A 12,289-nucleotide genomic window follows, 5' to 3' on the forward strand; every position below is an offset into this window, starting at 1 on the left:
TCTCCCCACCCATCGCCCGGGACCGACCCCGCTGACCCGGCTCCCTCCCACTTCCCCGCCGGGCGGGACGGGGCAGAGCCAGCGCCGGGGAGCTGCGGGAAATGCGGCTGCGGGGATGCGGCGAGGGATGCGCATGAGGGGCCCCTTCCTTGCCTTTGCCTCCAGCTTTCAGGGAAAGGGGTCGGCAGTGATGGATAAACATTCCCAGTTCCTCTAAGGCTCCCCCGGGCCGCCAGTGAGCACAACTGAAATGTTCTGATCATCACTAATGGAGTTAAGCGTGTACTTGCCATAATAAATCTGGCAAACTATTCTCTGGAAGCAGAAACAGAGGAAACCCCTTTGGAATACATGTTCTAGGGGGGCTTTTCATGTCACCGATACTGTCATTTAAAGAATGGATTTTGCTTATTTGTGTCTCTCTCATTCTGCTGAACAGGACAGGGAACAACTTTTCGGAATTTGTGACACAGAATTTCGGCAGAATTTGTGACCCAGAACAGGATTTCAGAAATCACGTTAGGGCTGTCACACCTCAGGTATGGATAGAGCTAAAGATTCCAATGGGAGCTGCACAACAGTGGATTGCTTCCTAATCTTTTTATACTCCTAGTGTGTTTTTGAAGGCCCTCTTAAGAAAGACATGATCTAGGATGGCAATGTCCTCCAAAGGTTGGGAGCATAACATTATTGTGACTAAGAATAATTACAGTCTATTGAGTCCTAATGATAGGAGAGGCAAATCAAGAGGAAACATTTGGATTCTGCAGTGATAGCAACTAGTTTTTCAGTATCTGCACATGCACAATCAGTAAGGTCTTGTCTGGCTATAATTTGTTTTTCAAAATCTGTTAGCTTAATCAGAGGTTCAGATAGAAATGGAGAACTGCAGCACATTGCATAAATTCAATTGTTCCAGGCTGTGTCTGATGGGCCATGAGTGTGTTACATGGAAGCACTAATTCACCTGTCACATAATCTTTTGCCCTGATGTTATTTATGTCGTGACAAGAAAAATCATCTGCATTTTCATCAGAACAGCAGTCAGAACTGAAGCAGTCTATATTGGCAGCATGCTGCCCTCCTGCCTCTTGGGGAGTTTGTAACTGGCTTCCTCTCTAAAGAGATGGTGCTGGGAGATCTTTGATGATGAACCCATGTGCATGTTCACAGATTTATCATGACAGGGACCAGAAACCACTTGCTATAAGTACTGTTCAGCCTGTGCAACACCTAGAGCTGGCTACAGCAGTGTTAGGGCTGTGTTACCCCCATTTTTGTTTTTGGTTTTATCACATGGAGTTCTTGATGTGTGGGACACATTTTTTCTATCCAAACCCTTCTTTGTACACGTGTGACTGATTTCCAGGCTCTGCTCAGTAGCAATATATTTGGCAGCTGTTGCCCACTTCTGCCTCAGTGTGTTCTGTGGTAGAACCTGCTGGGTGGAGCTGGTGGGCAGGAGATCTCCATGAGGTGACATTTGCAGGGCTTTCAGTTCTCACAGAGCTGAAGGAGCTGTAACCAAATCCCACCACCAGCATCAAATGCTGGCTGCTTACAATGCCTCTCTGTGTGTGGATCACTGCCTAGGAGCACTCGTGCCCTTTATTGCATTCCATCATCTCTCCTCTTCAGGAAAGGAGGCAGAAAGTAGATGATAACTGTATTTTTAACCAGAATAAAATGAAAAACACCACAGCAACTTCTTTTTCAATTGGATTCTTTCTGAAAAGATGCATGTAAAATTGAATTTGGGTCTGCATTTCTCTGCTGAGTTCAGTCCATCTCTGGGATATGAAAGAGAGAGATGTAATTTAATGTAATTTTGGGAAAATCTCCTCACTTCCAACAGTTTTGTGTCTGGAATCCCAATAACAGAATTGTAACATGATGAGCACTGCAACATGCACTCACTATAGAAATGTGATTTACAGGAACATCCAGTGAATAATAGACTTGATGACTAGAATTCTGTTTTCATTGAGCTGCTGTAAATAAAGAGGCTTCTTCCCACCAGAATTGATTGAGGTGTCTGTAATGTGGAAAGGGTTTCAGGGAGCAGGTTTCATTCTATTGCTTGTGTTAGACCAAAGAGCTGTCATTAGGAAGGTGACTGGACTGGGAAATTTGATTGCTACAAAATCAAATAAATAGCTCTTCTAATAGCAAGTTTTATTAAAGTCACTAGTGGTCTAGTGAGAATAAATAGTTTAAAACAAATTCTTTATTGGGAACTCAAAATTGTGTTGCCTTTAAAACCCTTTATTTTTTAGGAATATGTTTGGAATGATTCACATCTGAACATTTTAGCTGTTGTTCTTACATTTTCAAGATATTTTATTTCTTTTTGCTGAAACAAGAAGAACAAAGTTATTTTCTATGTTGAAAACAGCTTCTTACATATATCCCCCTGCTTCTGCATCTCAAGAACCAGGCTTGAGGAAGGCACCATAGGTTGTGAGATTTGTGGCATTCTGGTTCTCTTCATTGTATCCTTTATGTTCATTTCTGATGCATTTTCCCACTGCTGATTTTTTTCAGGAAGTAGATTGGACTGTTGCACTTAGAATATATCTGTGCATTTGCTTAGAAGCAAATTAATAATTCAGATGTAGAATTGCTGGAAACCTGGACATGTCCTGGTAGCAATCTGATGTGAGTAAAGCTGATGATTCTCCCGAAGACAACTTAGAAAAGTTATTTTTTAAGAACACTTTTTGTCAAAATACTCTTCTGCTGCCATAAGGAGTATTTCAGTTCTATCCTGTTTATATATCCCTAAACTTTTTCTGAGAAAAGGAACCTAGAATTGATCCCAGGCCAATGCATCTGTGGTTTAGAAATTTTTATCCACTTTTGTCTATGATGAACTGTGTTTTCAGAGTGTTTCCTTCTATCAGGTCTGCTGAAAGGAAAGTTACTGGGAAGTATTAAGGAAAGAAAACTTTGAAAAAGATAGATTTTCATTCTCACTGTCTCTGTCTAGATCCCAAACCTTTTCAGCTGCAGGAAAAATGTTAGCTTTTGCTGTAAGAACAGGAAAATGTATTACTGTTGTCATCCACTCGCTATGTGAGACCAGAACATTCTGCTTGGGCCAGCAGAGTAATAGCAGAGTAATCTGTGTTTGTGTGTGTGAGAGGAGAAGAGAGCAGGAGAGGGTGAAATGTTGTTTAGGACAAGTGAAGAAGGTAATTTGTGGGCTTTTGAGCAGCAGTGGTGCTAATATCCACAAGGTCTGCCTCTCCAGAGTGATGGAAATTTACATTATTATTTTTTCTGATGAGGTCTGTGAACAATTAAGGTATTTAATCTCTTTCCAGGAAGCTATATGCTTTCACTTCTAGTCTTCCTCAGCTGGTATGCTTTAATTGTATCCCTCATAATCATCATAGCATACAGCAAAAGGGGAGGTGGAAAATATGAAGATTCTAAAGAAGCCAATGTTTCAAGTCTCAGCATTTCCATAACGCTTTAAAGTTTAACTGGTTTGATTTTGATTGATAAATAGAGATTTTTTTGTTTGGCTTCTACTGTGAGAAGTCTGTGACATCATTTTCTGAAGTTTATAAAATACTACAATTATGTACTTATTTGTATATGTAGACTTGGTAGTGCTTGATCATTAACAACATGTTATTTAACAGCAGGTGGGTTGGGTTTGAGGGTTTGGGCTGTTGAACTCAGTGGCATTTATGCTATGTGTCATGGGCTGGGAGTGCAGGGTGCCAGCGAGGCCAGCAGAGAGCCTGCTCTGGACAGAGGGGGTGCAATGAGAGCCCTGCTCCCAGCCCTGCTCCCAGCCCTGTGGGGCAGCTGCCTTTGCTCAGGGGGACTAAAATGAGGTGGTTCTGTGGGCAGGGGAGGGATGGAGACTTTGTTTTACCTGTAGAGTAAATCCTACTTGGTGAAACTGCCCCCTCGCCATTGAAATGCAAACCTCTGGGACAGATACCAGGCTGGATTTGAGGCAGGGATCTCCACAGCAGCAGGTGCTGGGTGTTGCACTGCTGGGAGCCAGACCAGAGCCAGCCCAGGCACTGCCAAGGCAGCACCTGGGGCTGGGCTGGGCTCCCTAAACTGTGCTCACACTGCTCTGCAGTCCACAGGGTCAGGGAATGATAGTCAGCACTACCAAAAATAACTGGAAAGAACTGTAATTTTGGGATATTTCCTCTTCTTCTGAAGACTTTCTAGGATTTTTCAAAAAAATGAACTTAATGTCATAAGCTCTTTTAAAAAAGTCTTTAGAAGAGACTGTATTTGCTGCACACGTGCTCCTCTATCTGCATAGTCACAGGAGCTGCTGCTGGATGGGCTTTACAAAATGCAAATGTTTCCCTTCCTGTGTAGGCAAAATCTGTGTCCAAACTGGGTGCAAAGTAGACTCTGAACAATGACTGCTGGAGTCATTGTTCACTTTAATATTGGAGCAGGCAGCAATTAAGTTTCTTTTAACTACATTATGTGTAGTCTTCTTCTTGGGTATCCTTCCTTTTCTTTACCTTGCTCATTTCTCTGTTGTGCTTCTGTCAAAAACCTGCTGTTTTTTAAGGGAATGAAAGGCCTTCTGGATAAAGAACCTTTTCCTCTGCTCATGATGCCTTTCACCTCACTTGAGCAGAGAGAGCCAACAAGAGCCATCTTTTCAATACCTCCAAGAAGGGTCAGCCAGGAGTAAAAGCCTACAATTTGAAAGCAGTCAGGTATTTCAGGTCCTTTATTCATCAAACATATTGCTGTGGTTTTGAAAATCAGCCCTTTCCCCTCAGACTTATGCTTTACTTTTTAATAGTTTTGTTTTATCCCAGACACACATACCAACTAACTTGGGTTTGCCACTTAAATCTGGCCTGTGAATCTTCACCCCTGCTGCATGACCATGGCCATGTTCTCTCTGTGAACTAGCAGCAAAATGTTATATTTAAAATGTGTTTTCTAAAATTATGCATGCCATTAAATATAATATTACACAGATTGTGCCATTCAAAAGATTATTTTTATGAAATTCAGCACAGGACAATGAACACTGAATATAGTCACGATCCAAAGTCTGTGAAGTTTGGCTCCCATTTCCAGCACTGACAGTCCTCTCTGAAATTCAGCTCTGATCTCCACACAATGCCAAAGGAATATCATAGTTTATGTTTCAGGTTTTATGAAAGCAGGATTTGAACCAACAAATTATTCCAGAGAAAGGAATTGTGTTTAAATTCCTTAGAGCTGGAAGCAGTGATGATGACAGTGAAGTATGTTTGGACAGGCCCTGTGATTTGTTCTCTATATGTGATGCTGTTAGTGGGGAACACATTGTAGCCCTTCATTTACCCTTCCTTTGAGTAAATCCAGCTCAGTTGAAGAAACCTTTATGTAAAAACTATGTTCGGAGTAGAATGGAGTTAAAATTTGAAAGAAACAAATATTGAAATAGAGAATCTAAGTTATGGAATTGGTGACTTTTTATGTGGTTCTTTTGTTATGCAGTAGAAAAGGGTAGTGAAGGCACTTCCTCTTGACCTGTTAATGATGTAAAGCTCTTGCAGGTCAAAATAACTATCCCATTTAATTTTTAACTGATCATAAAATTATCAGTTTCTGGGAAAGGCTGCAGTTATGATAAAGAAAGATATTTGCATTAGTCACCTTTGAAAATGGGTGTGGACTAATGTGTAATTAGTAATTTTTTAAATGTCATTTCTCTAAATGACAAACAAGACTTCCCATTGTGGTAAACTTAAATACAATATGTATTCATAAACCCATATTTATACTTTGGAACGGGAAGAGAAACAGAAATTGGTGTTTGAGCTGGCCTCTATTTCTTGTTGACCCTAATAATTGTGATTAAAATTTGATGGCGAGTATATAGTGCCATCAGTGATAATTACTATGTGAAAAACTGTCTTTCCAGCCTGAACATGAAAAGATTTGAGGTCAGTTTTTACTTCTGGAATTCTGTAAATTTACCAGGAATTATAGCTAGAAGACCCTCCTGACACTATTTACTGTGTTCTTTGGGGTAAACAGAAGCACAAATAAATGGGTTTTCCTCTCTCTGCAGATTGTTTGGAAAAAGCACTATTTTCTAGTTAGCAGGGAGTTTTGCTGTTTCTGAAAAAGAAAGGTAACAAACAGGAGAGTAAAAGATGGTGTTTTTAACAGAGTTATGGACCAGCACCTTTTGGTTCTCTACAGAAAACCAGAATTTCTAGAACCCCTTTTCATCAGAGCAGTTCAGAGTGGGGATGGCAATCATTTGAGCTATGGCTGAACACCCAGTGTTTCCAGACACATATTGCTCATCAACCTAGCCCTGCCCAATTGCTGTGGGATGAACAGAAAGTGCAGAAGTGTTATCACCACCTCACAGGGCCATTAGGCTGTTTGATCACACAGTAACTTGGAGATCCTCACAATGCTTATTGCAGAGTGACAATTCAGTCTCCTAATTCCCTCAGCCCCAGAGCAGTGCTGTCTGCAAAGCACTGGGGTCTGAGAATCAGCACTTTCTAATCCAGTTATTATAAACAGAGCAAGCATTCTATAGAGTAAGATAAAAAGCAGCTAAAATCCAATACTCATCAGGCTTATAATGTTAAAAACAGGTGCAAGTTTCCTAAATGGAGGAGTATCTGATCTACTAGAGATATAACTCTTCCTTGAAAATCTGTCGCTTCACTCAAAAGCAAATCAGAGTGCCCAGTGTGCTGCTGAAAAGTTGTGTGTGAGCTGCAGAACCAAAGAGTTTGACTCTTTCTTGTCTTATGTCACTGCTCACTCACACCTCTAGATGGACAAAATACAATATCCTGGCAATTAATACCTAATGCAAACATACCTAATGCATATCTAGAAGATGGGAGCCACTATTTTTCAGGAATTCCTCACATTTCAACATATGTATGTGTCCTGAACTGGAAAAACAGTTGGCCTCTCTTGTGAAGGGAAAAGTTTGGAAAAGACATGCCTAGAATGACTGGGTTGATTTGAAAGGTGATAGTTTAAATCTTATACGTGTTGTGGTAAATGTAATATATGATTATGTGTTTATGCCTACTATGTCATTAGGACACCATGAAAACTAAGGAATATGTTATAAATACATCATTGCATGATTGAAGCAACTTATCTGATCAATGATTCTATCATTGCATGAACAAAACTAACGAGACTTTATCTTTCAGTGTTTCCGTGCTAGTGAAATACTTGATGACTGGCATGAAAATATGAAGTTTTAATAATCACCTTGGATCTATAACACTGTGTTTGAAAGTGATTTTTTTCCTTTCTTCACTCCTATGGATAGCTCAAAAAGTATCCATGCTCTATCTGACACAAAAGCCAAATTCCCAGTATGTAAGTTTGTTTACAATTTTTTTCCAAACCTGTGAATCTAGTTTGCAATTTTCAGGCATTCCATCAGTTTGGAATGTTTGCATTGGAGCCAGAACTCTGGTTTTGATCCAAATTTCATAGCATAAACTCCCCCAGAGCTTCACAGTTTCACACATGGAGTGTGCCTTTGGAAGTGCCCCCAGTGTGGAGCTGGGGGAGCTGCTGGGTGAACAGGCTGTGGCAGGAGCTGCCAGCTCTGCACTGGCACACACAGGAGCTCCCCTCTCCCCTGCCAGAGCTCTGGGTGAAATGACACTTCTGGCTGTCCTTTGTCTCTGCCCCTCCACTCACTGCATGTCACAGAGGGTGTTGGGATGAGAGAAATGTTGGGACTGCATAAGAAACCCGGGGAAAGCTGCTGGGGCAGGGTGGGGGGATGACACTAATTAGTGGTGCTAACTGCCTGATTGGAATTGTTGTCTTTCACAATTAATGAATGTCTTGAAGAGCAAGTTATTTGTGCTAATTTTGGGTTTAATGGTGTTAAGGACATCTCTCTATGATTACATATGATTTAGCAATCTTATTTCAGTGGCTGCTTTTTTTTGTTTAAATCTTGGCCAGCCCATGCTGTCATCCCTACTTGTAAGCCATTACCTCAGTGTTCTCAGACAGCCTGGCCAGGCCAGGGTGTGCCTTTGGCACCCCGATTTCATGGCTTTCGGATGTTATCTGTTTTCACTGCACATTTTGGGGCTGAATTGTTTATCCAGACTCTGGCTGTTTTTCAAAAAAGTAAAAGTAGTTCCTAGGCAACCTTAATGAACGTTGAGAACATGTTAGTTTGTTCATAATTGAGATGACTTTAGCTTGTTTACTGTGATGTTTGGTTTATTGCAAGGGTCTGGCTTAGCTTATTGACAGTATAAATATGAGGATGAGAACAACAAACCCCCAGAGGATCACAGAATGGTTATTAGTTGGTTTTTTAAAATCATTTAAGGTTTTTTATTGAATAGGTTTATACTGTGAAGCTTTTAGCAGCAGAGTAACATTTAGAATGCTTTTCTCTTTAAAAAACACAAGTTACGTAAGGTGAATCAGTTTCCTAAAGTCTTTCTTAGTGTAGCTACAAAGAAACAGAAAAATGTATAGATATGTAAACATATCCATATAAATTTACCTGTATTCTCTGTACACTTATATAAACATATATAAAAAAGCATGTTGTGTATTATAACTGCCATTCAATTTTTTTTCTTAAAAGTACAGTTTTGCATTTTTGTGGTGATCCTTTATTAACAAGAGTTGGGACTACTAGGCTTATGAGGGGAACTCTGGTCATAATGATGATGACCTCTGAAAGGGTCAGGATCACCCTGTCAGATGGTGCAGTCAGCAGTCATTAGATATTGAAGTCATCTAATGCATGATGTCAATGTGTTGAAACATTATCAAAATACTAGCAGGGGTATATAACTCTTTTAAAAAAAGTACTGATTGAAATACATGAGCTTCCTACAGGTAACCAGGGAATGAGGCTCTTTTTATGAATACATTTAATCAGTAAACTAAATTTTTTGAAGAGTCTGAGAAACAGAATATTGTTCCTGCCATCCCCAGTTTATATTCATTCCACAGTGTGTTCTCCTGACCTATCTGCAAGTATTTGGATGCATTTTCTGAAGGAAGAGCTGACACAGCCCAGCTGGAGCAGTGCTGTAGCACTGAAGGAATGTAGAGTGCTTTGAATAATTGGTGAAGAACATACTTATTACCTCCCTGTTGTGGCATGTTAACTGTAAAACATAAGCACATATAAATCTTGGGGAGTAGACACTGCCTTATAAACCTCTGTCTTGGAAGTGCCAGGTACATGTCTTTGTTCATATTTCAACAAACTGTTTAAAGACATCAAGATTCCACATGCTTTTCAAGAACTGCTGGTTTGTTTTTTTTCCAGTTTGAGTCTTTGTGCACAGGGCTATAACCACAAGAGATTTACTTCAGCATTAGGGAAAGTCGACTGGAAACCCTGTCTGTTCTGGCTTAATTACATTAAGCCAAAAAAAGAGAATCCATACAGGAAAATGTAGCTATGTGACATAATAACTCTTTATCAATTCACAGAATCAGCAACATTCTTGGTCATTTGCCTTGTATCTGAGCAATGTGAGATGGCAGGCTATACTTGGTTCTCATTTTTTTATTTTAGGGCTAAAACATTACATTCTTTCTCTCACAAAACTTACATTGTTTTCTAGTTTCCCTATTTATTTCTATAGGCCTGTTTAAAAAAAAAAAAAGCCGTTCTAATTTGAAGTGGTACTAGGAGGAAAAACTAGGTTTTTGCTTGCCTGGAAGTTACAACTGTAGTGAGCTCTCCAGAAGTGCACGTGGAGAAGCTGGCAGGACGAGAGCTGTCTGACACATCTGGCAGGTCTCACTTTCACTGCAAGCTTGGATGGGTCACAGGATCCAGAATATAGGAAAGTCACAGAGATGGGAGGAGGGACATTTGTTGCCTTTCTGGGTAGATTGTGTACAATGTGTTTCAAACCTTGAAATGATGCTTTGCAATCCAGGGTGGGAGTGTGCCAGCCTACCAGTAGCACCCAAGCAGAGATTTTCATAGCTGGGCAAAGAGTCTTGCCACCTTCTCCCACGTTCATTGTGCTGTGTCTGAAGCAGGGATCAGACAGGAATGGTGGTGCTGGCTGCAGCTTGGCCCAGGAGCTGGAGTCTCTGGTCAGCCCCTGGATGTGAGGACAGCATTGCTCCTGGGCAGGCTGCTCCAGGGCAAAGCAGGAGCTGCTTGTGCATTCCTTGAACCTTCATCCCTAAACACCTTGATTAGGAGGCCTTCTGCAACCAGCTTGCCACTTTGCCTTTTCAGAAGGATGTTCCACCTTGTAGCAGTGATCACATCCTTTCTCTTGTGTAGCTTTTTCTCTCATGTGATCTGTGTTTGTTTACTTTTTGTTCTTCATGATGTTGCTGCCTTTGCACCTGTGACCTTTATTTCACTCAGGGAGGTCTTAGAGCATTTGTCTGTCTCTGTGTGTTGTTTGGTATCTTTTGCTTGTGTGCTCTGGACAAAGCAAAAGCATAGTTTGTTTATTTGTTTATTTTTAAGAGCTATTTGGAAAAATCATTAGCATTGTAGAAAAGCCCACAATAATCAGGAAATGAAGGAGAAGGAAGAACAGCAATTTAGAAGCAGATATTTTGCTTGATTCATTGCATTCTCAATTATTTTATTTTATATTTTATTTTATTTTAGTGCATCAGTATCCTAAAGCAGCATTAAGGTCTGTGACTGTTAAATTACTTTTTGAAGTGCTCAGCATTTTCTTGTGTATTATTGCTCAGAAAAGAGCATAGCTCAATCCTAAAGCCTAATATAGGGTGGTTCAGGCTGAAAATTGGTAGCAAATACCAGTGTCAGGTATTTGTTTCCAGATGTATTTAATCAAGACAAATGAAAAGAAAATGGCTTGGAGAGTTTTAACTTGGTGGCAATGTCCTTTCTTGGAGATACAGTCTGTCTGCTATAAAGTGGTCACAGAGGTAATGTCTGTAAAATAAAGTGACTGAAATATTATTGAGTGTTTTTCTTCCTGGTTTTAGTGATAGGTGTCTACAGCTTGTTTGTAGTAGGGAAGCTCATAGGAAAGGCAAGAGCTCACCAAAGTAGAGTAGGATGTTATAAGAACTCAGGAGTTCTTATACTCAAAAAATCAAGATCTTTTTGCTCATTGACTCAGACCAGAAAGTCCTGATAGAAGTTCAGCAAATCAGAAATTATGATTTATTTTTACTCTCCTTAACCATTTTTTTTTAACTTTGCTGAAGCATCAGTGCTTACGATTTTCTAGCCCCATTATCTCCAAGATTCATTTTGAGACTTTCTTGCAAATGTTTGTGATTTGTTTGATTTTGTTTTGTTTGATTTTATTTTGGTGGAGTTGTTGTGTTGTTTTGTGGTTTTTTAATTACATTCCTTTATCATCTAAAGCATGGCTTAGAAGAAAACAATCTGCTTTGAGGGAAACCCTTAATTCTGTTTAGGTTAAGGGAAAGTGGTATGATGAGAATTAATTTGTCTTACTAGTGAAAGTTATAACCCAGAATTGAAGTGCTGCTGCAGGCAAAAGTGAATTCAGGAGAACAAAATTGGCAGAAAAAAATAGCAACAGGATTTTAAAAATATTTTATTAAAACAGTGGTGGAATTGGTCAAGATTAAAATATAAATAGGAAAAGAATTTATCATAAACCCAGAACATTTCTAGAAAGAATAACTGCATGTTAAGACACCCAAATTCTGTCAATGTGTAATTCTCATGCCTTTAAATGCAAAGGTTTATATGAACACTAATATTCCATTTTCCTTTTTCTTATGACATTACCTTATGGAAAAAAGTGTGATCAGATGTATTCCATATTTTGTCTCTGGGATGCCAGAATTACTGCCTGGAGCTCATGGATTTTTTAATTTGTTTTTGTTCATTTTAAATGTTACTTTATGGAGAAAATGGGATGTTCCTGAAGTTAAGGCTTGTTTTTTTTTCATGTGTTCAGTTTACCAGTTCGCAGGTCACCATTTGGATTAGAGATACATTTGCTAGAAATGCACATTTAGCCCAATATGGTAAGAGTGAACAAAGAACTGAGATGGCTCAGTTACCACATCCAAAAGGCAATGCACATGGTAGCTTTTGTCTGAAGGTTTTCACAAGGTGAATACATGCTTACAAATCCAGAGTTCTGCTCAAATACAATGAGAGGACATGGAGATGGCAACTGAGGAACAGGAGTATTTGAAATGTAGGAAAGGTTCCAGGAAGGGTTTGGAAGATGTTGCCTAAAGGGAGGCAGCACCCTGTCCCTGGAGAGGGCAGGCTCACTCTTCCAACCCCATGACTATGAGCAGACAGACAAAACCCAAC

The sequence above is a fragment of the Passer domesticus genome, chromosome 11 (assembly GCF_036417665.1).
Source record: "Passer domesticus isolate bPasDom1 chromosome 11, bPasDom1.hap1, whole genome shotgun sequence".
Lineage (NCBI taxonomy): Eukaryota > Metazoa > Chordata > Aves > Passeriformes > Passeridae > Passer > Passer domesticus.